We start from the raw sequence: 23,319 nt of genomic DNA on the forward strand, positions 1-23,319 counted from the left end.
TTCTGGCTCTCACCTGGCCTGTGAAACAGCCCTCCCTCCGCCCTGCGTGGCACAAGCAGCCTTGAGTCACAAGGGGGGGAGACCAGTGAGATGGCTCCTCCACCTATGTCAGATCCAAAGCTTCCTGAAGTCCCCAGAGAGATTATTACTGACAACGTTGACCTTTGAGTTGGTGCCTTGCCCCTAGTTTTCCAAAATGAGGTAAGTTACTGGGCTAAAATCCACTTTTGAACCATAAGTGGCTTGATACACTCTGGTCTCCAGTGGGACATATGGCTTGGGAGCCCTGGCCTCTGAAATTGCACATAGAAAATCAGCTCTTAAAGGGAGAATTTTGTCAATGGGCTTTTGTACTATTATTATTATTTTTTTTTTAATGCAGTGGTAAAAGGTATCAGGCCCAACCACAGAGAGAATTCCTTGAAGTAATCCAGTTTTTAAAGTGAAGCTATAGTTTAGTTCGCGAAAATCAAAGAGTAAAAATCAACTGACAACAGTTTCTGACTACTCTGTATCTAAAAATGGGCCAACCTCATTTAGTCTATTTAAAAATTGTGTATCCATACTGTTTGTATGCCAAGTTCAGCATGATGGAAACGAAAATGGTTGAGGTATAAACCCTTGGAAAACAGGGTTTATAATGGAAACAGTAATTGACTTTTAACTACCGCATCAAAAATACAATACTATAATACAAAGCCTAGCTCTTGGGATCCCAGCTCCACTTCTAACCTCAGGTTGGCAGAAAAACACCTCACCACAAAACTAACTAATGTTTATAGGTTTTTTTTTCTTTTTTTTCTTTTTCTTTTTTTTTTTTTTTTTCTTGCAAAAGGAACATGGCAAGTGAAGAAAATTTATAGGAACAAAGCAAAATTGGCAAACAGTTCAAAAGTTCTCTATTGTAAGTTTTTGTTGTTTTTCCCAATCACTGATTCTCTCTCAGCTCATAAGACTAAGAGGAGATGCCATTCTTCTTCCCTGGATGAATACTGTGTTCTTCTGATAATTTTAATCATGAAGCTTGAATCAAAACTGAGCCTTCCTCTCAGCTTTACAAATAGTTTGACTGTTCCTCCAGACGTCACAGACTTGGTTATCCTGAAAGGACAAGATAAAAAAAGACAAATTCTTTACAGCTGTTGATTTCCTCTTCCCTGTGTGACCGTGGAGAGCATAACAATGGTTCTGGGAATGAAGCAAAGTAAATCTTCTACTGATCTCATTAATGATGCTTACTAAAGATTGTCACCTTTGTTTAGTCTGAGCTGGGGTGCCATTTCTGCTGCCAGTTATAATTGTCATGACATCATGACATGTTGGGTTCGGCTGAAAGTACCGGTACCAATTCTCATTAGGGGCTGAAAAACATGGAAGATCAGGAAGTTCATTGGAGGACTGCCACTAAGCCATGGTTGAAAAAGATGGACTGTTCCATGGACATGGGAAATATAACTGGATACTGCAAGATCTGCAAGCATTTTTTAAACAAATAAAGGAAAGAGAAATTCCATGGAGATCAATGTGTTTGCAGTACTTTAAAAATTCTTGTTTCTCTGTGTATCAGTATGTAATCAAGTTCATATTTTAATAGGTAATAAAGAAAAGCAGAGAACAAAGCAGGAGCATTTTATGTGCATAAATGGCTTTAGTTCAGTTACAGATTAAGAAAAAAATGTAATTGCTTTGCTTTGCTTTAGGTATTGAAGATGATATACAGCCATAATCTTAGATTATGATGAAGCTGCACCTAAACTTCTGCCAGTATCGCTTGCTGCACTCATCCAGCTGCGGAGAGACTGCTGGAAGGAAAGACCATGTCCAGGGTCCCTCATCCCCGTGCCAGGATGCACAGGAGGGCTGCCAGGTGAGGTGAATGATGCTGGGAGAGTTGTAGGTTAGCATCAGCATCTGCCGTAGGCCTTCCATGCTGCCATTCCTTTTTAGATTCCTTTCTGTTTGTGAGCTGTTCAAATCCAGACTCTTCCAAATCAAGCTCCTGTCACCATCTATCCATATGAGAAGAGTGGATATGCCAAAGCAATAAAAGACATAGTAATTTTTTATTCTTTCTTCCTATAGTTTCTGAGTGCATGGAAAGTGCTTGCAGTAGATTACTCAATGGGCAATAGCTGTAATAGTGGTTGCGACCATACCAGCTGGGTGCCAAGGCTGAGCAACTCAAAGGTCTGTTGATGATCCCTGTTAGTGCACATATGCATGTTCAAAATGAAGAAAATTGGTCATGTATATCTCAACTATATAATTTGCCTATTTTAGGCAAATTTCCCATTATTGTTTCTCTGGGCACTTTTTTTCTTAGTTATTGAAAACCCTTCACTGCAAACTATCTTAATGATGTTAGTGTAAAGAAGATCTGGTACCTAACACAAAGGATTATTGCTAAAGCCCCTTTTCCTGGAGTGGAGGTAACTTACCTTTACTGGCATCCATGTCTTTACTCAAATACAACTCCTTTTGAAAACAATTGGGAAATTGGCAGTGCAAATACCAAATAAAGACTTCAATATTGGTCCTTTACGATGAGTGATTTATGATTTATACTTTCAACTGTATAAGCTATGCATTTCTATTCAGATTTTGAAAAACAAGCCAGGAAACAAAACAAAACAAAACAAAAACAACACACACACAATAGCTTAGTGAAAAATGTATATGGTCATGGAATGCCAGTACAGTCTTTGGCAAAGGATCAAATAATGATAAGGCTTGACTCTATAGGGATATTAACGTTGTTAAAGAAATCAATGTGAAATAATTCTGAGAACTTATGTTTAAATTATGAAAAAAATACAGCATGAATATACATTTTGCAGTTAACTGCTCCCTGTTGTTTTGGGCACTTGTCCTGCTTTAGTACAAGTTTTGAGGGGGAAAAAGCTGACTGGAGCACAAGCTACATTTCAAGTCCTATTTTAGTCTTATTTGTGATCATGGATTTCCCTAATTTTCTTATCATTTTTTCTTTGATTTGCTTTTCTAAGGGTATTATCTAGCTCAGCTTGGCACAGTTCGAGCGCACAACTGCAACCTTTTCCATGACCCAAAAGTCAGTGCCACTCTGTGGGCTGGCAGTTTGCAAATAAAACTTATCCTTAATGAAGTGTGGAAGCTCCTGTTCTTTTCCTTCCTCGGGAGACGTGCCTTAATCTCTGGCTCAGAGCCTTGTCAAATGCTGCAGTAAAGAACTGGCAAGCTCAGTGCTGCTAATGGATTGAAATCTCCACCAGGTTGTTCATTTTTTATTTTTTTGGGAGGGCCTTTTTTTTTTTCTTTTTTTTTCTTTTTTTTTTTTTCCCTGTCAATACTGCGGCAGCCACAGTACTGCTCCAGTCCTCAGTCTTCTGCAATGATTGGTTAGGGAAATTAGTGACAACTCTACGGTACACGTAAGGGAAATGTATATTGTGCCAAAAAGTATCAAGGATTTGGTCTCTTATGTAGGTCAGTTATTAAGGGAAAAAATAAGATTAAAACCAGGGGCTGTTCTGTGTATTTGAAGTTCATCCTGAAGATACAAAATTGTGGTGTTTATGCTTATAACTTTTGACAGGTTCTCTAAGTCATAGGCATTTTGTCTCTTCTATAGTAGAAGCTGAAAATGTTTGGATTTTTTTTTTCTTTTTGCCAGAAGGTAACCATAAGCTTCTGAATCACATATGAATTGCTTGAAAATGCTAAAATGCACTATTGGAAATTTTGATAGTCTCTTGTATTTTTTTCAGAATATGTTAGGCTAATATTGGGATTAGGGTGGCTCTTCCTAGTTCTGGCATAACAAGAGAAAACTGCATTTTTCGCAATTTGGATTTTTTTCTTATTACAGAGATGTGCTATGCAATCTCAGCTTGACTTTTCTACTGACACTGTTTTTGTGCAGCTGAAAATCAATTAGCAGAATTTATCTCTTCACAAAACCCTTTTGAATCCAGAAATCCAGACTGGACTTAGATAGGGTGCAAGAAGTTATGCACCTTTGCAGTGTGTTTTACAATAACGCGTACTGAAACCTGTTGTTTTTCAGAATTTGTGAACTTTAAGCTCAAGAGAAAAAAAAAAAAAAAAGAGAGAGAGAAGGAAGAAAGGAAAAAAAGCATTTGTATATTCACTCATGCTAGAGGCAGGAATTTGTAGTGTTCCCTTAATCGCTGTTAACCTGGTTCTGTCAATGTCAATAACTCTGTGACATCTTGGGAGGAGGAAAACCCATGGGCTGATGGGTACCGAAAGCAGTTCAGTGCTAAAACGTTATCAAATAATGTATGTGAGGTAGTGCTGTGTGTTCTGTGTCATAGTGCTGGAGGATTGCTGGTGTGATTACACTCATTTGAGACATAGGGGCTCCTTGAGAGAAAGCAGGCTGCCTTCATGGCAGGATGGACGGAGGGAAATGTAAAAGAGGCGTTTTCGTACTGCTGCGTTTTCATACACCCTTGAATGTTACTGGCGGGGAATTTGGTGCCATTTATCCACCGAGCAGATGGGAAACCATGTTGGTACACCGCCTCAGTGCAATTTTGGTCTGTTTGGACTTTCAGGCAGAGCTGTAGTAGTCAGGGTCTTCCAGCAAGGAATTTACGTGTGCTCCTGATGGTTTTATGCATATTCCACCAGCACCTGTAAAATGCGGTCTCTTTATACACTAAATGTTTCTCAAAAGCTCGTTACCTACAAAGGCTGGATCCTCACCTGGTGTAAATCAGGAAATGCTCACTGAGAGCCTGGCCAAGTACATTGTGAATATTTAATGTAAGCAAAGAGCAAAGCCCCTGCTTTTGCCAGATCAAAATGTTTGCATGCTGCGTTTTAGCTGGTGTTTTCCATAGAATTGCTTTGTACCTATGGAAGGTACTGAAATACTGGAAAAACTAATCTTGAAATATTTTCATCAGCAAGAATGGTATAACCTGCTGTGGAGGATCATGGAGACCTCATGTCTCCTTATTTCTGCTCCTTAAAGGATTTCATTAAGGAAGGTGTATGAGCTGAGTCCATCCATGCACCATTGCACATAGATGGTCTAGAACCTGCACATCATCTCTGCAGCTGTCCAGGTTGCAGATTCCTTAAAAATACTTCTGAGCTGCCTACTAGAAGAAGCGGTTTGCAATCTGTAAGGACAGTAGCTAGATTTAGGATGTGAAATAGCATATAAGAATTGATCAAGCTGTGATATGTCATGCCAGTTCAGTGATTTTCTGGAGGAAAATTTTAAAAATCTATCTTTTCTTAAGGGTTGAATTTTATGTTAAAAATGTGCATTTCCAGAATAATTTGAAAGAGTAGTGAAAGACACCTGAGTCCTTGGGATTAAAAGGATTTTTTTTTTTTTTTCTGAAGCTCAGAGACAGGAACCATGGGAGTTGGAGACGGAAGGCATGGGAAAAGGCCTGAGGAGAGAAATTAAAATCTAATTTGTTCAAGTTTTGCAAGGATGGTCTAAAGAAATTAAATCTAACATTAAATCTACCAGGTGATAAGAAAGGAACTGCTGGATTGGGGTGTAATGCTTTGCTGCTGGATTTTGGATGAATGACTTTGGACTTCAAGGTGCTGACTGGACCTTGTACCACTGAAGGGTATCATCACACAGTTTTTCTCTCCTCTACCTGCACAGAGCTTGATTAGTAGTGAAGGCCCAAAGTGACTAAGACATGTATTAATGTAAGGCCTCCAGCTGTAAATCAATATTTGAAATAAATGGTTTTAGCTATTCATTATGGAAACTTCATTCTGAGAATAATTATAAGTCTAAAAGTGAAAGTGAGATTTAAGTCCTGTGTTGATCTGCAGAGATTTGGCAAGCAGTGTACATACTTAATCAGTCACACTGCAGCTTCCATGCTTAAGATGGAGCTTGCAGCTTGCTTGTTCTGAGAAATACAGTATATTCATTCATCATGTTAATTCAAATTTGGGCATCTGAGGAGTAATGACAACCTTATTTTGCAAAATTATTTGCAGTGGTTTAAAGAATGTACCTGCCAATATGAAAAATCAGTAAATCTGACCGTGGCATGTTCAACAAGAGCTCAACAGCCTAGTTTTGTACTATGCAAAATATCAGAATCCTATATAGCAACTCATACTCCCATGATTAGCTTGTCCAAAATTTGCATTAGCATTTGAAACTTTCCATTTCTTCTTATAAGGAAGATTCTTTGATAAATTTCTGTTATACTTGTCTCACTACATAGCAACATTCATCCACTGCACTGGAAATTTGGGCTGTATCAGAGCTGCACTAGAAATCAACATGCTAGTTACTAAATTATTTTGGAAGTTTTTTTTTTCTTTCTTAAGAAGAAACAAAGTTTTATTATTATTCCAGCTTTTGCAGAGCCATACATTTCCTTGATACTTAGAGCTACTTACATCTATCTCCTTACTGAATTTCAGTGTTACCTTTTATAACATACAGCTCCTGATTGAGTACAACATACACTGTCTGTGGCAATAGTTATTGTTTTTCTCTCTTCTTATATAATTCTTACACGGTCCCATTAGCAGTTTCTCCTGCACCTCCTCCTTCTCAGAATAAAAAAAAAAAAAGAAAAAAAAAAAAAAGAAATAACAATCTTGCTCTTTTTCTCCCTTCTGAATAGGTAGGAGAAAATTGCTTGATTAGATTATAGGGTCTGTATATGTGAGTAAAGAATTTGTTGTGGGAAATCTATATTAGTGCCAAAACGATTAGTGTTAATTAATGTTCCCAAGTTTAATAACAAAAGAATTAATAATGAACAGCCACTTACTATAAAGTGTTTCCTTGACATTTCTTGCTAAAAATAAAAATTCTGAGCATGTCACATAGATTTTGGGAAAGAAGAAAAAGAAAGATTAGGTAAAGAAAACATCTCACTGTAATTTAAACCATTATTTGTCTGACAGCTTTTTATCTCTTGTCCGGAAGAAATAAACATATTAAATTTTTTATTAAAATAGTTAGGCTTTGTAAGAGTATTTTTTCCCAGTGCAATAATAAATATTTATTTCTGCTAGAAACAAAGAAGTTTGTCTATGAGGCTTTTACTGATGCTTAGCCAAAGGTATGAGTCTTTTAACTAATAAATACAGCTCTTACAGACTTGCTTTCTCTTCTTCAGTATAAATTTTGATGTATAAGTAACATTCCTACAGAGACCTGGTCATCCACTAGTATTGATCATCTGCCTCCCTGTCCTCCAAGGCATTGGCACCTTTGATTATTGTTTATGAAGGATGAAGTGCACTATATCAATTAAAGAATAGCTCTGAAATTCAGAGTTAAACCACAGCCACAGTAAATTTCCAAATAAGTAACAAAGGCTTAAAGCAAGATTTTCCGACATACGGGCTGGACACTGGATGTGGCCAGAGAAGGAGTTTAACATGACCTAGCAAGCTCTTGCAAAATCCTCCTTCTGTTGCTTCTGCTCTTCCTATCCCCTGTTGTGCTCAATTGGCATTGCTTTAAATATCACCTCCTAGCCATTAGCGCAGTGGGGCAGCGTGTCTGGACGAGATGGTAGGAGACTGGTGTTAGGCACTCAGATCAGAAAGGGGATTGCATCCATTTGGGAAAAAGCACTTGGCCAAAGTGTCCAGCACAGAGTGAAATTCCATCCTTTTGAAGAAAAAGTGCATAAAAGAAAAATACTGTCAGATGTCCATGTACTATTAAGACAGAATAATTTATACTGAATTCTGCTCTTAGTGTTTTGGTAGATCTGTATGTGCTCCGCCTATGATCTGGATGTGGCTAGGGTTTCTATGTCTGTGCTTCTGGCAAATGTGGTCACTATTTAACCCAGACTGTATTTTTGTGCTTACCATCTGCTTAATTCTGAATGTCAGATCCACAACTGGCCCGCTAGTTATTTCTATTCAGTTATTTTGAACTCGATCGGTGCAGCAGTGAGGAAAGGATGTACTGGTTATGCGAAAATGTCAGCCGAGCTCAATCTCCTCCCAAAAGCTAAAACTAAATCTTTTTGTGAAAACAAGAAAATTCTCCTACATTTTTATTGTGTTTTCTGCAATCTTGTGCATTTTTGGTTTTTGTTGAATTCAGAAAAAAATGGAACTATAATAGAAAACTCTTACAAACTCAGCTTTAACTATCTGGTTTCAATGTGCACACAGCAAATGTTTATTATGTGATTTCCAGCAATATTCTATGTTTTCAGGTGTGGAAAAACTCCAGTATGTGACTTACCCAGGAAGTGTTTAGATGAAATGGCCTATCAGATCTTGATCCTGACCATGCCACCCTTTCAGCCTTTCTGGCCAGGCTACCCATATGCCTGTTTGAATATGTCTGGTGTGTCTATGTGTCTGGAGTGTCAAACAATTGGGCAAGTTTTTAATGACTCACTGCGCCATAGAAATCTGGGCATAACCAAGAAATACTGTGAAAATCATCCACAGTTATTTCTTGTAAGAGAAATTACTTAGAACTTTTTTATACTTCAGAGGTCTGATTCAGTCATAGTCTCAAACAAATATCATCACTGTTACCAGAGAACGTATTGATAGGTGGATTAGACAAGCAAGAGGGCTGGAAAAGAGGTCTGCTCCAAGTTTTCTGATGTACCTTGAGGACTGACGTCTGGAGATGGTAGCAGTAGAACTGCTACAGAATGAGCAGGAAAGGGTATTTCTTTGGTGGCCATAGCTCAGGTCGTGTTGCAGGATAAATGGGAGAGTCAACCCTTGAAGTCTTGAGGGTTTGACCATCTCTTGGGTCTTTGCAAGGGTAGGGAGGTCTAAGCAGCACATGTGGTCCACAGCTCCACTCTGCCCAGCCACAGGGCACTAAACAGTGTTTCCAGGGCTTCCCCGCACCTTCTTGTTTTCCTTCATTCTCAGTCATGAGACCTGAGAATGGATCACATCTCTGAGTAGCTCCTTTGAAAAGGGTGCTGTGTATGCTCCATCTCTCTGAAAGGTAGCCTTGGCTGCCAGACCAGCAATGGGAGAGGGGACATGGAGATCTTACCCTGCATTCAGCATGTGTCCTCACTTTGGGGAGGTTTTTATGTGTTTCTTTCTTTCCTCTCCCTCAGGTAACCTTCTGACACCCTCAACCTCTGCTCAAAAACAGCTAAGTCAAACAAAGTACTCAGTGTTGTTGAATAAACCTGTATTACACAGAGTCTGCATGTTGCCCAAAAGCAGTTATCCAAGCTCTATTTGCCAGAGATGAAAATGTTAAGGTATGGATGATTGTAAACCATTTATTGTTTATGAATTCAAAGTCCTCTCAGATGTCCCTGGGTGCTGGATTTTGCTTATGGATCTCTGAACTAGCTGAAGGAAATGTAAAATGAAATGTAGACAGACAGCTCCCTCTTGAATACATATCCATGGAGGCTCGGGAACACTTGTTATGCTAGCAAGGGTGTGGAATAAATTAAACTGAGGAAATTTGCTGTAGATCCACCTATTTTGGACGATAGGCTGTGTGCACAACGTGAAAGCCCCTCCTCAGGGAGCTGCCGTCACCGTGGTGCAGACAGGTGGATCTGGAGATGCGCGGGCTTGCAGAGTGGCAGAGGACCAGCAGATCAATATTTAATGCGAAGGCTGCTGCAGCCCCTCACATGCATAATTTATTCCTGCTTTTGGGTACAGATGGACCTGAATCAAGCCATGCATCCAGACTGCGGGGTATTAGAAGTGGGTCCAAGTGTTTCTGATTGTCCTTCCCTTCAAAATGGGGCAATTCAAAAGCTGATGTTCAACCATATCCCTCCTCCTCCCTTCACACAACACGCAGGGAAACACTTCAGGGAGGCCTTTGAAATTTGTGTCAGATTACACTGACTTTCTCTCACTGAGGGCACACAACACTTATTGCAGAACAGAATTAGGACCTTAGAAAGAATTAAGCATTTCTGATTTTGATTAAGTGCACTGACAACATACAAGCAAACTCAATCTCATAAAACAGAACTTTATTGTACAAATTGACACACAAAATAAAAGCCCATTGGGATTAAATGAAATAATCTGAAAAACACATTACGATGAGTAACCTTACCACCTTGGCTCATGTCAGCAAGTGAATATCTCTGCTTGAGATTTTTTTTTCCCTGACAAACGATTAAATACCAGTGATATGATAACATGCAATGCTAACATAACAAGGTATGAGCAAGAGGGATTTGCTTTTGACTAGTTAAGAAGTAGGCTTACTAATTCACAAATTTATTATAAGATTAGCCTTTAATACCTGATAATCACCTTCGTCAAGGAAAATTTCTTCTCTTCAAAAGGCAAAGGAAATTTATAGATGGGTCTTGAGCCAGGCTTGTGGGTGGTAGACAACGTTTATGAGAAGTCCAGTCTCCCTCATGGAATAAGGGAAGAGATGCTTTGTTAGCAGGCTGGGTATAGCAGAGCAGAAACAAGACAGGCATGGCAAAAGCTCAGGAGCTTTAAGATTATTAATCTCTTCACAGAAGACAAATTTGATCTCTGTCAGACTGTCCATTAATTTTGATGGAGATACTTTTAAGATCTTATGTTTGTATTTTAGTGGACCTATCACAGCTAAATACACAAGTGAAAATGTATTCTTACAGCATACACAGATGAGTATTCCCATTTCAAAGGTGGTGTTGTCATACAGATACAAGAACATCAGTGTTTGCTAGAGTCTTGTTATTATCTACTTTGCAATAGGCCATCTGGACTTCAACTAAGAAAGGGCTCCCAATGTGTTAGGCTCATGCAAACATCTGGTGAAAAAAGGCCTTTCCGCCCAAGGACTTTTAGCTTGAACTAATAAAAGAGGCAAAGTGTGGGAGAGGAAAAAAGAAGGACAGAGGGGGGGGAAAAAAACAACACCAACTTTCTGCAGTCCCACAACCTTTTACTAACAGATGGAAGTTTGTCTCCTGACTCCTAGCCTAGTCCCATTGCCAACAGAGGAGAGTGTGTAATTGTTGTGCACGAATATATACCCGAGTCACTCGTGCAACGTTACTATGAACAGGTACAAGAGTAGCACAAGCTCTTCAGTATGCAAGAAGTTACAGTACAGATGAATTGTGATATAAGCATTTGCTGCATGGCTGCTATAAGCTTTAAGGTTCAAAAACAATAGGCAGATGACAAAATTTTGTGCACAAGTGTAGAATTGGGTATAAAGTTTTCCACTGTGGATATCAGGCAGTCATGTCAGTTTGGTTGCTCTTGTATTGCCCTGTAAAAAAATAGGTGAAACAAGGTTTTGAGAATCAGCAGTTGTAGAAATGAGGAGAGCAATATAAACATTGTTACCTCAGACAGAATTTCTGAAGCTTTATTTCCTATGAATTTGGGTCCCTCATTTCCCTACTACCACCAGGTACCAACATCTTCACCTTCTTGCATTGCCTCCAGTCCCTCCACAGAACCTACAAACAATGCCTCAGTTTCCCCTGAACTTCTGCTTGCGCGAGAGGCTGGGCACCATGCAGAACCTTAGACATGCCTCTTGGCCAAGGCCAAGACAAGAGAAATGGTGCTGTAGAGCCTTGTAAAGACGCCTGCAGCAGAGGTACTTCTTTTAATCTCCTACCTGTCTCCAGCTGCCAATGTTTGCAGAACTTACAGGAATTTAATTATCTTCAGGGCTTCTATCTCTCTATTGAATTAGATTGAAGTAAGCCAGTGAATTTTCACGTGGTTAAGGAAGGAAAGGTCTGGCAGAGAGGACTGATGTGTAAGCTTCATTTGTTCAGCATAGTTGTCCAAAAAATTGAACTCAGCAAAGTGTGGTATTTTGAAAAGTATAAAAGCATCTGAACTGTAATGAAGTTTGTCTGGTTATGAAAAAAAAAAAAAAAAGAATAAATAATGGGATTAAGTAGAGAAGAAAACAAAGGTTAGAGGTCTTGTTATAGCAGTCTCTTCCTTGCATGACAAGGAGAAAGAGATTAGAAGTCTCCATGACCGAGAATATGCTCTTCCCCAATGAAATAGTAGTTTCAAAGTCCAAACGTGAGAAAAAAAGGCTTGTTTTTCCAAAGTATTAAAGGGATCTGAGGCTCAGGGTTCTTAGTCATTGCTTTCTATCAGTTTCTACACACCGGAGCAGGACAAGCAGGTGGGAGAGAAAGTCCTGTCCTTTAAGCCTGCAGCACCCAGTATCAAAGGTCTTTGTGGGGCTGGGACCAGGTGAGGGTCCTCCTGGAGAAGTCACAGGCAAATCCACACACCATAGTAGACAGAGAAGCAAACAGTTTTTCATGTCTTTTAAGTGGCAATTTCAAGGCTAAATGTGAATGTTCTTGCACAAAGATGTGGGCAAGAGGCCCTTTGGAAATCATTCAGCAAAGTTATAGAGCTTCCTGAACCTGAGCCAGGCAAAAATACTAGGACCTGAACCAAAAGGAAATATTTTATAGCTTGAATGCCTTTTAGCAATCATTTTTTCTATTTGGAAATGCTTTTTTCCTCTTGTAGCTTAGATGAAAAGATTAAAGTATGATAATGATGTAGTGGAACTGTCATGTTTGGCCAGGTGATAACTAAGCATTCTAGATGTCCTCGTATTGGCTTTCAAGCAATCATGGATATGTATATTTTTATACCTACAATTAGGTATATATGTACATTCCCTTTCTATTTTTTTCATGTTATTTATATATAAATATACATATATATTTAAAGGTGATGGCAGTGATACACTAAATGAATTACAAGCCCACTCTAACTCAGTTCATACGCGTACAGGGACTGCAGGATTCAAAGACTGAGGGTCACAGAATCATATAATACTTTGGATTGGAAAGGACCTTAAAGCTTATCCAGTTCCAACCTCCCTGTTACGGGCAGGGACATCTCCCACTAGATCAGGTTGCTCCAAGCCCCATGCAGCCTGGCCTTGAGCACTTCTAGGGATGGGACAGCCACAACCAATGGTCAAGGTGAGAGCTGATTTCTCAGCATATTTATTCTAAAACTCTTTCACAGATGTTATTAGAGGCCTCTCAGCTTCAGTTTTCATTGTTCCATACGGGGTGCCTTCAGCCTTCCTCCATACGTGGTCCTGGATAGGAGCTGATGGGGGCTGATCCCCTACCTCCCACTCTCAGACCTACAGCTCCACAGCAAATTTTATTCCAGCCCACAGTTTGTAATGAGGAGCCAGTCACACCAATACTCTCTGTGATTGTACCTGCATTATTTATCAGCCAACGGACTTAACTCTGTCCTTTTTCTCAACCCAGCTGTAATGACTGTGTATTCAGGGTCAGTTCTCTCATCCCTTGCCAGTGGTGTGGGGTGAGGAGAGGCAGGGATTTTCCATGGCTCTCAGTGCAATTCCACTTCAGGTTTTTAGGGACTTGGATTCACCTAAGTGATTCTTAGGCATTTGTCTTTAAAAATAGAAGTATTCCTTGCAGGGAGGCGTAGTCACAGAAGCTGTAGCTCAAAATCAGTGCATGCCATATGACAGTATTAATATATAAAAACTGCTAGATGAGGAATAGGGCACAAAAAAACTGCAAGGCAGGCTGCTTGTAAGCACGGTGCTTACAAATTTGTCTGTATACTTTGACAGTCAAGCCAATTTTCTTTTTAATAATTCCATTAATAATTCCTAATAATTAGCTGATCTAATTTAGATTTTCATTTCCTAATTTCAAAGTTATGTTATTACAAATAGCCAAGGAACCTGGCCCTTAAAAATGGTGATAATATCCCAACGACCTGGGACCACTGTTGGAGAAAAGATTTCGCCTGAAAGGGTTTCAGGAAGTTACAAAACTCCTTTACATGGCCTGTTGGATCTGTGTATGATTTCCAACATTACACAAAATAAATACCAGGAGACTGGTGTGGTTTATACAAGAGTTTATAGAGAAAAAATCCACCCACCAGCTCCCTTGCTGAGGATTACAACCAGGTCTCTGCTGCCAAGTTCTCTGTTTAGGTAAAGCATGAGAAAATCTGCCATTTTTTAGAGTCACAAAAGGGGTGCTACGGGGGGGCAGTGAGAAGCTGACAGCTCTTGCTGCTTAAAAGGCAGCTGTTCCTTCTCAGGTACTATTATTAATAAACCCTAAGGTAATGTTTGCTCTGAAATATGTCTAATTGAAATAATTTACCCTAACCCTTAGAGAATTATGAAACTGTTTTCATCATGTTCACACACAGCAAAATAATTATGAGATGCCATATGGAAAAGACATCATGTGGTATATGTATTTCTGAATGTATACTTTTTGAAATGGTTCCCACAGATAAATCATATAGCTAATTTACAAAGAGGAGGTGGATAGTAGTTCTTAAGTATGCAGTTTAAGTTTAAAATGTTTTCAGCCTGGGTAAATTTACAGTGGTGATGACATGCAGTAATTGCACTGATCACAGGACATATATCACAGAAGATGTCGATAGCACCATTAACTTGCTCCTCACAAAATGGAGCAGGGAAATTCTGCTTGTGGTGCTCCGCTGCTGTGATGCGGCACTGCTCAGAGTTACGGGTCCTGCTTCATTGTAAAGTTCACCCAGTTGAGGCACAGGCAAGGAACCACTGCCCTGGCTGCCTGATGGTGGAGGTCTGTCTGAGCCTGGGGGGTCTACGGTGTTTTTTCCTGAGGCCAAGCAAGTTCTGTCCGAATTACAATCTCCAGCTTCTGATGGATAGGACACATCACCTAAGGGCAAGTCAAGCCCTTGTGATGCTTCCCCATCACCAGGGTGTCCCTGGGACCTTTCTGGTTTGCATCCCGAAAGCTCTGAGCTGACACCTAAGCAAAGGGAACACTCTCTCCCCATAAAACTATTTTGAGCAAAGCCCACAAGAGAAATGTTCATGGTGTTCTTATGATTTTTTGTTGGTCTTGAAGTTTTTACAAAAGGTTTTATTCTTAATCTCTACTCACCAGCATTATCATGCTTATGTATAATGTATCTATATATTTATGCAGAGCTGTGTGTTTCATTAGATGTGGTAGCAGAATTCTGTAGGGCACCTCTTGGACCTTTTCCAGAAATAATTGTGGTAGATGATGAGACGTCTGAACCATCAGGAAAAGAACCTCAGAAGTTTTGAAGGTGCTTTTTGAATAAGGAACTCTTATTAACATTTCTAGAAATCTGGCTGGAGATCAGGCTTTCTTGTCAGACTTCTGGTAGTTCTTGTTTCCAGATGGATGGAAGAAAAATAAGAGAATAGCTTATTACACCCGTTCTGTTTTATGTCCGATGTGAAACCAGAAAGTGAAGAAGACAGACAGAAATCTTGTTCTGTCCAGTCCATTCCCTTTATTTTAATGACTCAAAAAAAACCAACCAAACAAAAAAAACCAACAAAGTGGGGAATCTCTACTTTCAGCAGTTCAAATTGTTTTGTTATGTATTGTGTGTATATTTTGCTCCTATATTTTGTTGAAACTAGCTCACCACTCACTTCTGCAATTATTTCTATGCTGATTGGTGAAATAGTTGAAAGATGTTTTATACAAGGACAAATTCTCCCCAAGCACTCTATTTTGCGAGATCTATAGTGATGCACTGCAACTGCAGTGTTTATCCCCCAGTAATGACAGCATTATCCTGCATTACCACTCTAGGTAGTGTATTTGTCAACAGCCAGCTACTGATGAGTACAAGGAAAATATTTACCCAGCTTTTATTCCATAGCTTTACCCCAGTAATGCCGTTTCAGGAGGACCACACTGTATTTTTCAGATTCGTGATACATAAACCAAAAAAGCCATGGCATTTCTGTGGCTGTAACACCAGTCCTGAAATGATCATCTTTAGATATAGTAATTATAGCAATTTTGATTTTAAATGAAAAGAAAAAGAAAAGAATAAAGAAGTGATATTCCCCACAAATACCTAAAAAAGGGAGTTTTCTAATACCCTCACTGTATGCAGAGCACTGGGGACGGCCGTATTTGATGACTCCCTAATCTTCCCAGGAGTAACCACATATGCTAATATTTACTCACTATGTCTGTACAGAGACAGTATCTGAATGCTGCTGAAGCATTAATGTGCAAGTATTTAATCTGAGCTTTTCTGCCATGGATAATTCCTGGGAGCCGCCTGCACTGGAGAGGTAGCTGTGCATCCTCCTTCTTTCTGTCATTCCTGCTTTTGGATGAGAAATGTGATGCTCTTTCTCCATCCCTAATGTTGCACAGACGAAAAGGCATGTTCCACTTTTAGCAACTTCCAGTCATTTGTTTTTATGCTCACTGAAGGTGTATTGCATTCTGTGCTATTAAAGTGCCCTAAACCAAAAGTAACATTTTTTTTTTCTTGCGACTTACGATAGATTATTATTTCACTACAGTATCCGAAAGCATGAAATAGATATTTATGATACCTCTGTGTTTTCCACTTCACTTCATGTAATGCAGGGAAGGTAAAGTGTCTCTGGCTGCACAGTATCCCTCTTTCTTTTTTTCTTCTCTCTCCTTTGAGCTGTGTGCTGCGTGATTAGAGGATAGTGAGAAGGTCACTGACCAAACTTTATCTTTCACACAGTTTCCCACAGCATGTATTCCTCCTAGGAAACATTTTCTCAGCTCAGGTTATTTCCAGAAATGTTCTCAAACTATAAGAACAGTCCTTGCAGTAAAACATTTCATTCCCACTTTTTATCCTTTATCTAGCAGCGCAGTGTTGACAGCATTTATGTTTCTTCTATTGACTGGGCCAAGAACAACAGGATTAATGAGGTTGTCTCTTCATGAGTGCATTATATTTTTTCCTCTGACCTTTCAAACATGGGAATCTTCTGTTTGCAATATTTCTTAAGGAAGGAAAACCCCTCCTCGCCAGGGCCCGTTTTGATGGGGGCCACCAGGGTTGGAGCCCGATTTCCCCCGTGTTTGGGGCACCCCGTGCGAGGCTCCATGCCTCATGCTCGGCGGCGTACGGGCCGAGAGGAAGCTGTGAAAAAGCAAACCAGGGAGCAGCTTTGTTTCCTTGTGCTTTAAAAGATTGGCCAGAGGACGTAGGATATTTTAAGGACTTTCTCAAGCTCTGAAATTGTGATTATATATCTTGTGCAGCTGCCTGCAGACTGTCTTATTGCAGGAACTGCTCAGGAGCTGGGTGGACACAGATCTGCTCTTTTTATTTTTTTAATTTTTTTTCCAAAGGATTGCATATGTTCAGGCTGGGCAGGCAGGGGAAGGAGTTGTTGCTGGGATTGCAGCCTTCCACAGAATGCTCTTGCGCTTTATCTTTCCTCTTCCTGATTATTTTTGACACTGGGTAACTGGAACGCAATCAAGATAGGATCATTTCTAAGTGCAACAGGACAGGGAACGTGAAGAATTTTCCCAAGGATGGGAGCACAAGTATCTTTAAACACAACAAATAACTTTGCACATATGACATCTTTTAGTTAACCTCCTCAAAATACGTCAATTAGATAAGCTTACCATAATTAAATTTTTGCATAAGATTGTTAAGGGTGACTTATTCCCATTTTTCATCTGGGGATATGGAGGGACAGAGAGTCGGAAAAATTCCCACTTGCCCCAAAGCTGTAATACATGTGCATGTCTCTAAGATATTATTTTTTCTCTTGGTGGGGAAAGAAGCATCAAAAATGTGTGCACTCACATGTTGCATCTTTTGGGATAGTAGAGCCTTTACAGAAGAAAAGATACTTTAGTGTCAAGAAGCCACTTGACCTCCTCCAAAGGTAGAGGGTAGAGAAATTTGCTTGATGTTTTGGAGAGGGGGATGGAGGAGGGATAAGTAGAAGTATTGTATGTGTGTACATAGAGATGTATGAATATATAAATATAACCGCTCCAATGATTTAAAAATAGCTATAAGATGAAGTGGAAAGAAGAAATATTGAAACACTTGCAGAATATGGTTTCCATAGGTGTGGAGCTATGCTGCACACAAGAAATTCATCTGCTATGCAGGAAAAACAGCACTTATCTGCTGATTTTAAGAGAAAGCACAGTGCCCAGGGGACTCTCTCAGAGCCCTCCAGTGCTGGCTTTGCTTGCTGTCCCTGGTGCCGAGAGCCACGATGCTGGGCTGAGCTCCAGGCTGTGGTCCAGCAGGGCCAGAGCTCAAGCACCCGGCTTGGGTTTTAAGCAAGTTTGAGATCTCTGTGTGTAGATTTAAGTCATTCTGGAAATCCAAGAGCGAGCTAAACGGGTCGTGTAGACATCACCATATTCATCCATGTTATGCCTAGGAAGAGAACAGAAATAAAGATTCCTGTCTCCTTGCTGTAGCGATTTAAATAGTCCCATGTATTAGCTCTGGAAACAGGACAGGATGCTTTTATGGCAAGTTAAAAAGTCATCAGAGAACCTAAGATGTTTCTGAACAGCTCATCAGAGTAATATTTCATGAGATTTTGAAATATTTCATGCTGAAAATAATGATGCTTATACTGTAAAGAAGGTAATTCCCCTGCGCACTCTCCTCAGGCACTGGCAATAGTCACTTGCAAGTACCAGGAGACCACTACTTGGAGGTACTTACGATATCCAAGATTTAAGCATGAGCATATTCCATGCTTTAAATTTGTGTTTCCTGGCTTTCAGAGCTTTGAGTTTTGTTGCTTGAACTCTCGTTTCCTCCTTTCAGGATTTCAATTGTAGCTGAACTCGAGAGAGCACTTAATAAGTCTGCTTTTGCTTTTGTCAGCATTTAGAGCCATTAACTGTACACACCTCTGACGGGGAAGTTCTTGTATTCTATGTTTCTCTTCTAATAATGTACACAGAAGCCTAGTTCTGCTGACTTCTACTGTTATTTAGCTAGAATAACGTGATAAAGCTAATGAAACTGCAATTTGCTTTATGTTCCTTTAAGCAATTGAGCTCCCTGCCATTCACTTGTAAGATATTCTCATAAATCCTCGAATGAAAATAATTTTTGGGTTGTAACCCTCAAGACTTTAAGATTTTAAAATCCTGACACTTCAGGATTAAAAAAGAGAAAAAAAAAAAAAAGAAAAAACAACGCACAAAGACAACTGTATCTATCTGTGAACGGTGAATACATGTTTGTGTAGTTTCCCTCATTTGCATTTGTTGGTAATTAATTAAAAAACATGAGTTTAATTAAACTTGGAGTTAGGGGATTCATTAAAATAAAAACAAAAAGCATTTCAGTTAAAAATGTAAAATAATTTGTTCAGTGGAGTTAGCTGGTGCAGCTAAAGGATTTGCAGAGAAATACCGGCAGTACTAAAACGTCAGGGACCTCCAGAGCGCACGGGTAGAGAAGAGCGGCTGAGCAAGGAGCGAGTGTGCACTGGCAGCAAGCAAATTTCACGCTTTGGGTCCTTGAACTGATATAAGTGCATTTGCCATCAGGTTCTTTCTGGTCTGAGTCTGCAGCTGTGAAAAAATGACATCCATACAGGTCCAAACAAGAGGGTTGCAGACTAAATGAAGGTAAGATTTTTAAAATAAATGACAAACTTATAAAAGATGTAAAAAAAAAAAAAAAGAAGAGGAGCCTTAGGGAAATAGATCTCACTCATGCAAACTCTGTAACTAAATTAAACTTATTTATAATATCACGAGAAGTCCTTTCTCTTTCTGATCCCTTTTAATCACAACTAATTGTCTTAAACATTTGTTTTATTTTTGCCCTTTTTTTTCCCCACCCTTTGGAGCAGGGAAGCGGGTTTACTTTTTTAAGAAAAGACATATTATTCTGTTGTTGAAAGTAATAATAGAAAAAAAAAAAAAGATAATTAAACCTAATATTTATTAAACATTTTTCTAACCTGCTCTCTTTCTGCCCCTTTAGCAGGGCTGGGCTTGTCTGACCAGCAGAAGAGAACAGACCCTCTTTAGGGAATCCTCCCATGCAGACAGCAGAAGTTTTGCAGATTTGGTGGGCACAGGCCACAGGAGCTAACGCAACATTTGCTCAGTTACATTACTGTGCCTGTGGGGCTGGGGCTGGAGCGCTACTGGAAAAGGAAGCCTCTCAGCAGGATTTTCTGATTTTTGGTCAAACTGACCTCAATTTTTTTTTCTACTTTATACTTCTCTTGAAGTAGTTAATTTGGGGAGTAAACAATTATTATAATGATATATAATACTCACTAAGAAATTCCTAGTTGTATTCATCAGATTCAGTTTCCTGTTTAATTAAGATACAACATGAATATGAAATGTGTACTAGCAATCCTACACTAGTTAGCCTAGGGATGTGTTTTGAGGGTGGCTTAGTACCTATGTGCAGTATGTTGGGCAACAACTGTGAGCGTGAGAAGGACTGGATGTAGGAAAAAACAAACACAAAACCTATGTTGGATTTTTGAGACAAGGAGCTGCTTATGGGTGCCTGTTTCCTGCACCGCTGGGTGGGAGGGCTCCTGCATTAACCAAACACCTACACCAGCCACGGTGCAGGGAAAGGTGGACCAGGGAGCAGATGCTCCACAGCTGAAGCCTTTCAGAGGAGACACCTACAGAGCCCCTGGCCTTATGGGATAACTGAATCGTACATAAATAGTCTTTAAAGGGAGCATTGTCTGTCTTTTTTTTTTTTTTTACCAAAAAAAAAAAAGAAAGAAAACTAAGTGGGTTTTTGTGTGTGGGTAAAGTAAATACGGTTAGAAAGACATGACTTGTTAAGAGCTTTCTTGAGGACCCCACACTCACAAAATCTTTTAGGTCATGTGTTTGCTTTCCGAAACATTTGGTAAGTAATAAGTGCCAAGGGACTATATGCACTCCATCTGGAATTAGCAGATTCCTCTTTGTTCAATTGTTCCTAAATTTGGAACCAGCTGACTTGCTTAAAAGTATTTTGATTTTCTTTTAAATAAATATGGGAAATAAACATAGCCCAGGACCTTCAGAGAGGTGCATTATTAGTCTTCTCCCTGGCTCCATGAGCTGCCTAAGTCTTAAAGAGGCATTTGCCAATTCTGATGCTTGCTGTTGCTTTATGTTAACAATTTGTTTGGAGTGGCCCATCATTTTTGCTTCCCTTTTATAAATAGTATCAAAGAAATCAGAGATGGAAAAAGAACTATTAGGTCATCGAATCCACTCCACTGCCAATGCAGGCTTGTTCCCTACAGTGTACTTTTTCCATCTCTTTGTCCAGGTTAAACTTGGAATTAAGTTTAAGAGCCTGTAGGTCTGATGAGAGGTACAAGAGCAAGTGGAGATTTTACTCTTTTCTTCTCTCTTTACTAGACAATTGTCTCATTTCTATCTCCACCTTACCCACAATAAAGAAAAGTCATGTCAAAAAATCAAGTACATGCTTTCTCTTTGCAGGTGTTGTAGATTACTACTTTATCCCTGTTAAAATTTAATTTTTGCTTGGGGAAAGCAAAAAATGAAGAGAAAAGCAACACTTCTCCTCTCTTCCCTGGTGTTCTATAACACCAAAGACTAAGAGCCTGAGACCAAACCACCTGCTTGTCCAGTAGGCTTATGAAAAGATATTGTTTCCTTGAGGGCCTTTACAAATGTTAAAAACAAAACAAAACAAAACAAAAAAAACCACTGCCTCCTTTAAAATAAATAAATAAATAAAATGCAAATACATATGAGCAAACACTTTAAAGAATTGAAAGAACACCCTAGAATCACCTGAAATTGCACCAAATTCCTGATACTGAACTCATCTGGGGGGCCATTTGACACTGCAAATGTTTTCAATGAAAAGCTTGCAAATCAAAGCTCAGAAAGGTTGTCCAACGTCGTTATACTTGGCATGCAAAGAATTATTAAGAGGTGCAGATCTGTAGATTTGGGATCACAGCCTAAGATATTCAGTCTGTATATGTTGGTCTGCGTCCATGGATTCGAGTGGAACGATGCCTGTTTACAACAGCTGAAGACGGATGATCTTCTCTCTCCACTGACTGCAGAGAAGCTTAGTGAGACTTGCTTTCCTAAGTCAGAGCTGGCCTTTGTGAACTGTGCCTCACGATTCATTACAGAGCAGGATCAAGGTCTTTACCTTGTTCATGGTTGCTCAGAATTTTGTTTCATCCAACATTTGTTCAAAATATAAGCAAACATTTTATTCCTGCTTCAAGCTTTTATAAGAGTGGAAGCAGTGCAGCACAAGCAGATACATATTTTCTGTATGGCTACAAGGTCTTTTTATTTGGTCTAGTTACACATCTGTAACTATTTTACCAACTTATGTATTCATATGTACGGTAAGTCAAAGGAGCTTAAGTTTTCAGTTCTTACACTGAGTCACAATCATTCTGTTTTGTAGGTTGCTTCCTATGCATCATGTTTCAGCAGCCTAAGGGCTTCTCTAAATCATTATTCTTGTCTCTCCTAGCAATACAGAACTTAAACTTTAGTCAAACATTGCATGGGCTAGGGAAAAAAACTGATGAAAACTTCTTTTCCTTTGTCAGTCAATCCTTATTCTGAAGATCAAACCCGTATTTCCTCTGTGTGCTTGGAGAAGGTATATTAGTGGGATGAAGTGCCAACAGCACTCAGATGGATCTGTTGAAGATATCGTTGTTTGGACTTGACCAGAACATGTCAGTACTGATTGGTCCTTTTAAAATTTAAGGTTATGTGTAGGTGTTCAGGAGTTGCACCAAAGATTCATGGAGGCGAAGATGTCTGCATACACCTTAGATTAGCACATCTTAATTCTTCAAAGCAAATGAGCTCTCAGCTTTAAGAAACATGGTACTGTGGACTACCAGCTGTAGTTGATATATGCTATTATATATATTCATTTTATATGTATGTTTATGTTAGGAAATATTCAGTAGAATTTTGTGATTTGAAAAGACAGACATTTGTTGTCTTCTGTACCTGCAATGAGTAAAAATATCTGCTATGAAAGGTGTTGGCATTTGTGGAAATTTTCTGAAAATGTGTCCTCCTCAAGGATTTTTGGATGACAACAAAAGAAATATTCACTCTTGTTCCCAAAGAAATTAATTAAAACATTGCCATTAACACCTATGGGAGGACAGAACCACAAATAGCTATATAAATGAAGAATTTGTGGTTTCTTTTTGATTATTTATAAATGGTTGTTATTGGTTATTATTTATAAAGTTGTTAAGAACAACTTTGTTATGAAAATAAATTTGTTATTTGTATCTTTGTATTTGTATTGGGCCCCTCGCTACAAGAAGGACATGGAGGTGCTCGAGAGAGTCCAGAGAAGGGCGACGAGGCTGGTGTGGGGTCTGGAGAACAAGTCTTACGAGGAGCGGCTGAGGGAGCTGGGGTTGTTTAGCCTGGAGAAGAGGAGGCTCAGGGGAGACCTCATCGCTCTCTATAGGTACCTTAAAGGAGGCTGTAGAGAGGTGGGGGTTGGTCTATTCTCCCACGTGCCTGGTGACAGGACGAG

The 23,319-nt window shown here is 39.4% G+C and overlaps 1 long non-coding RNA gene across 3 annotated transcripts in view; it reads left to right on the forward strand.

Annotated features, from left to right (window-relative positions):
* The window catches only part of LOC121072211, a 53,378-nt gene that overhangs the window by 20,163 nt on the left and 9,896 nt on the right, over positions 1-23,319 (forward strand). For 2 of the 3 annotated variants that reach the window (XR_005821075.1, XR_005821077.1), the window contains 3 exons: positions 1,701-1,867; positions 9,069-9,218; positions 19,320-19,400. This is a non-coding gene — a long non-coding RNA (uncharacterized LOC121072211). The remainder of the gene's footprint in view (positions 1-1,700; positions 1,868-9,068; positions 9,219-19,319; positions 19,401-23,319) is intronic. The other variant, XR_005821076.1, reaches the window with a different exon arrangement.

The sequence above is a fragment of the Cygnus olor genome, chromosome 6, assembly GCF_009769625.2.
Source record: "Cygnus olor isolate bCygOlo1 chromosome 6, bCygOlo1.pri.v2, whole genome shotgun sequence".
NCBI classification, from domain to species: Eukaryota; Metazoa; Chordata; class Aves; order Anseriformes; family Anatidae; genus Cygnus; species Cygnus olor.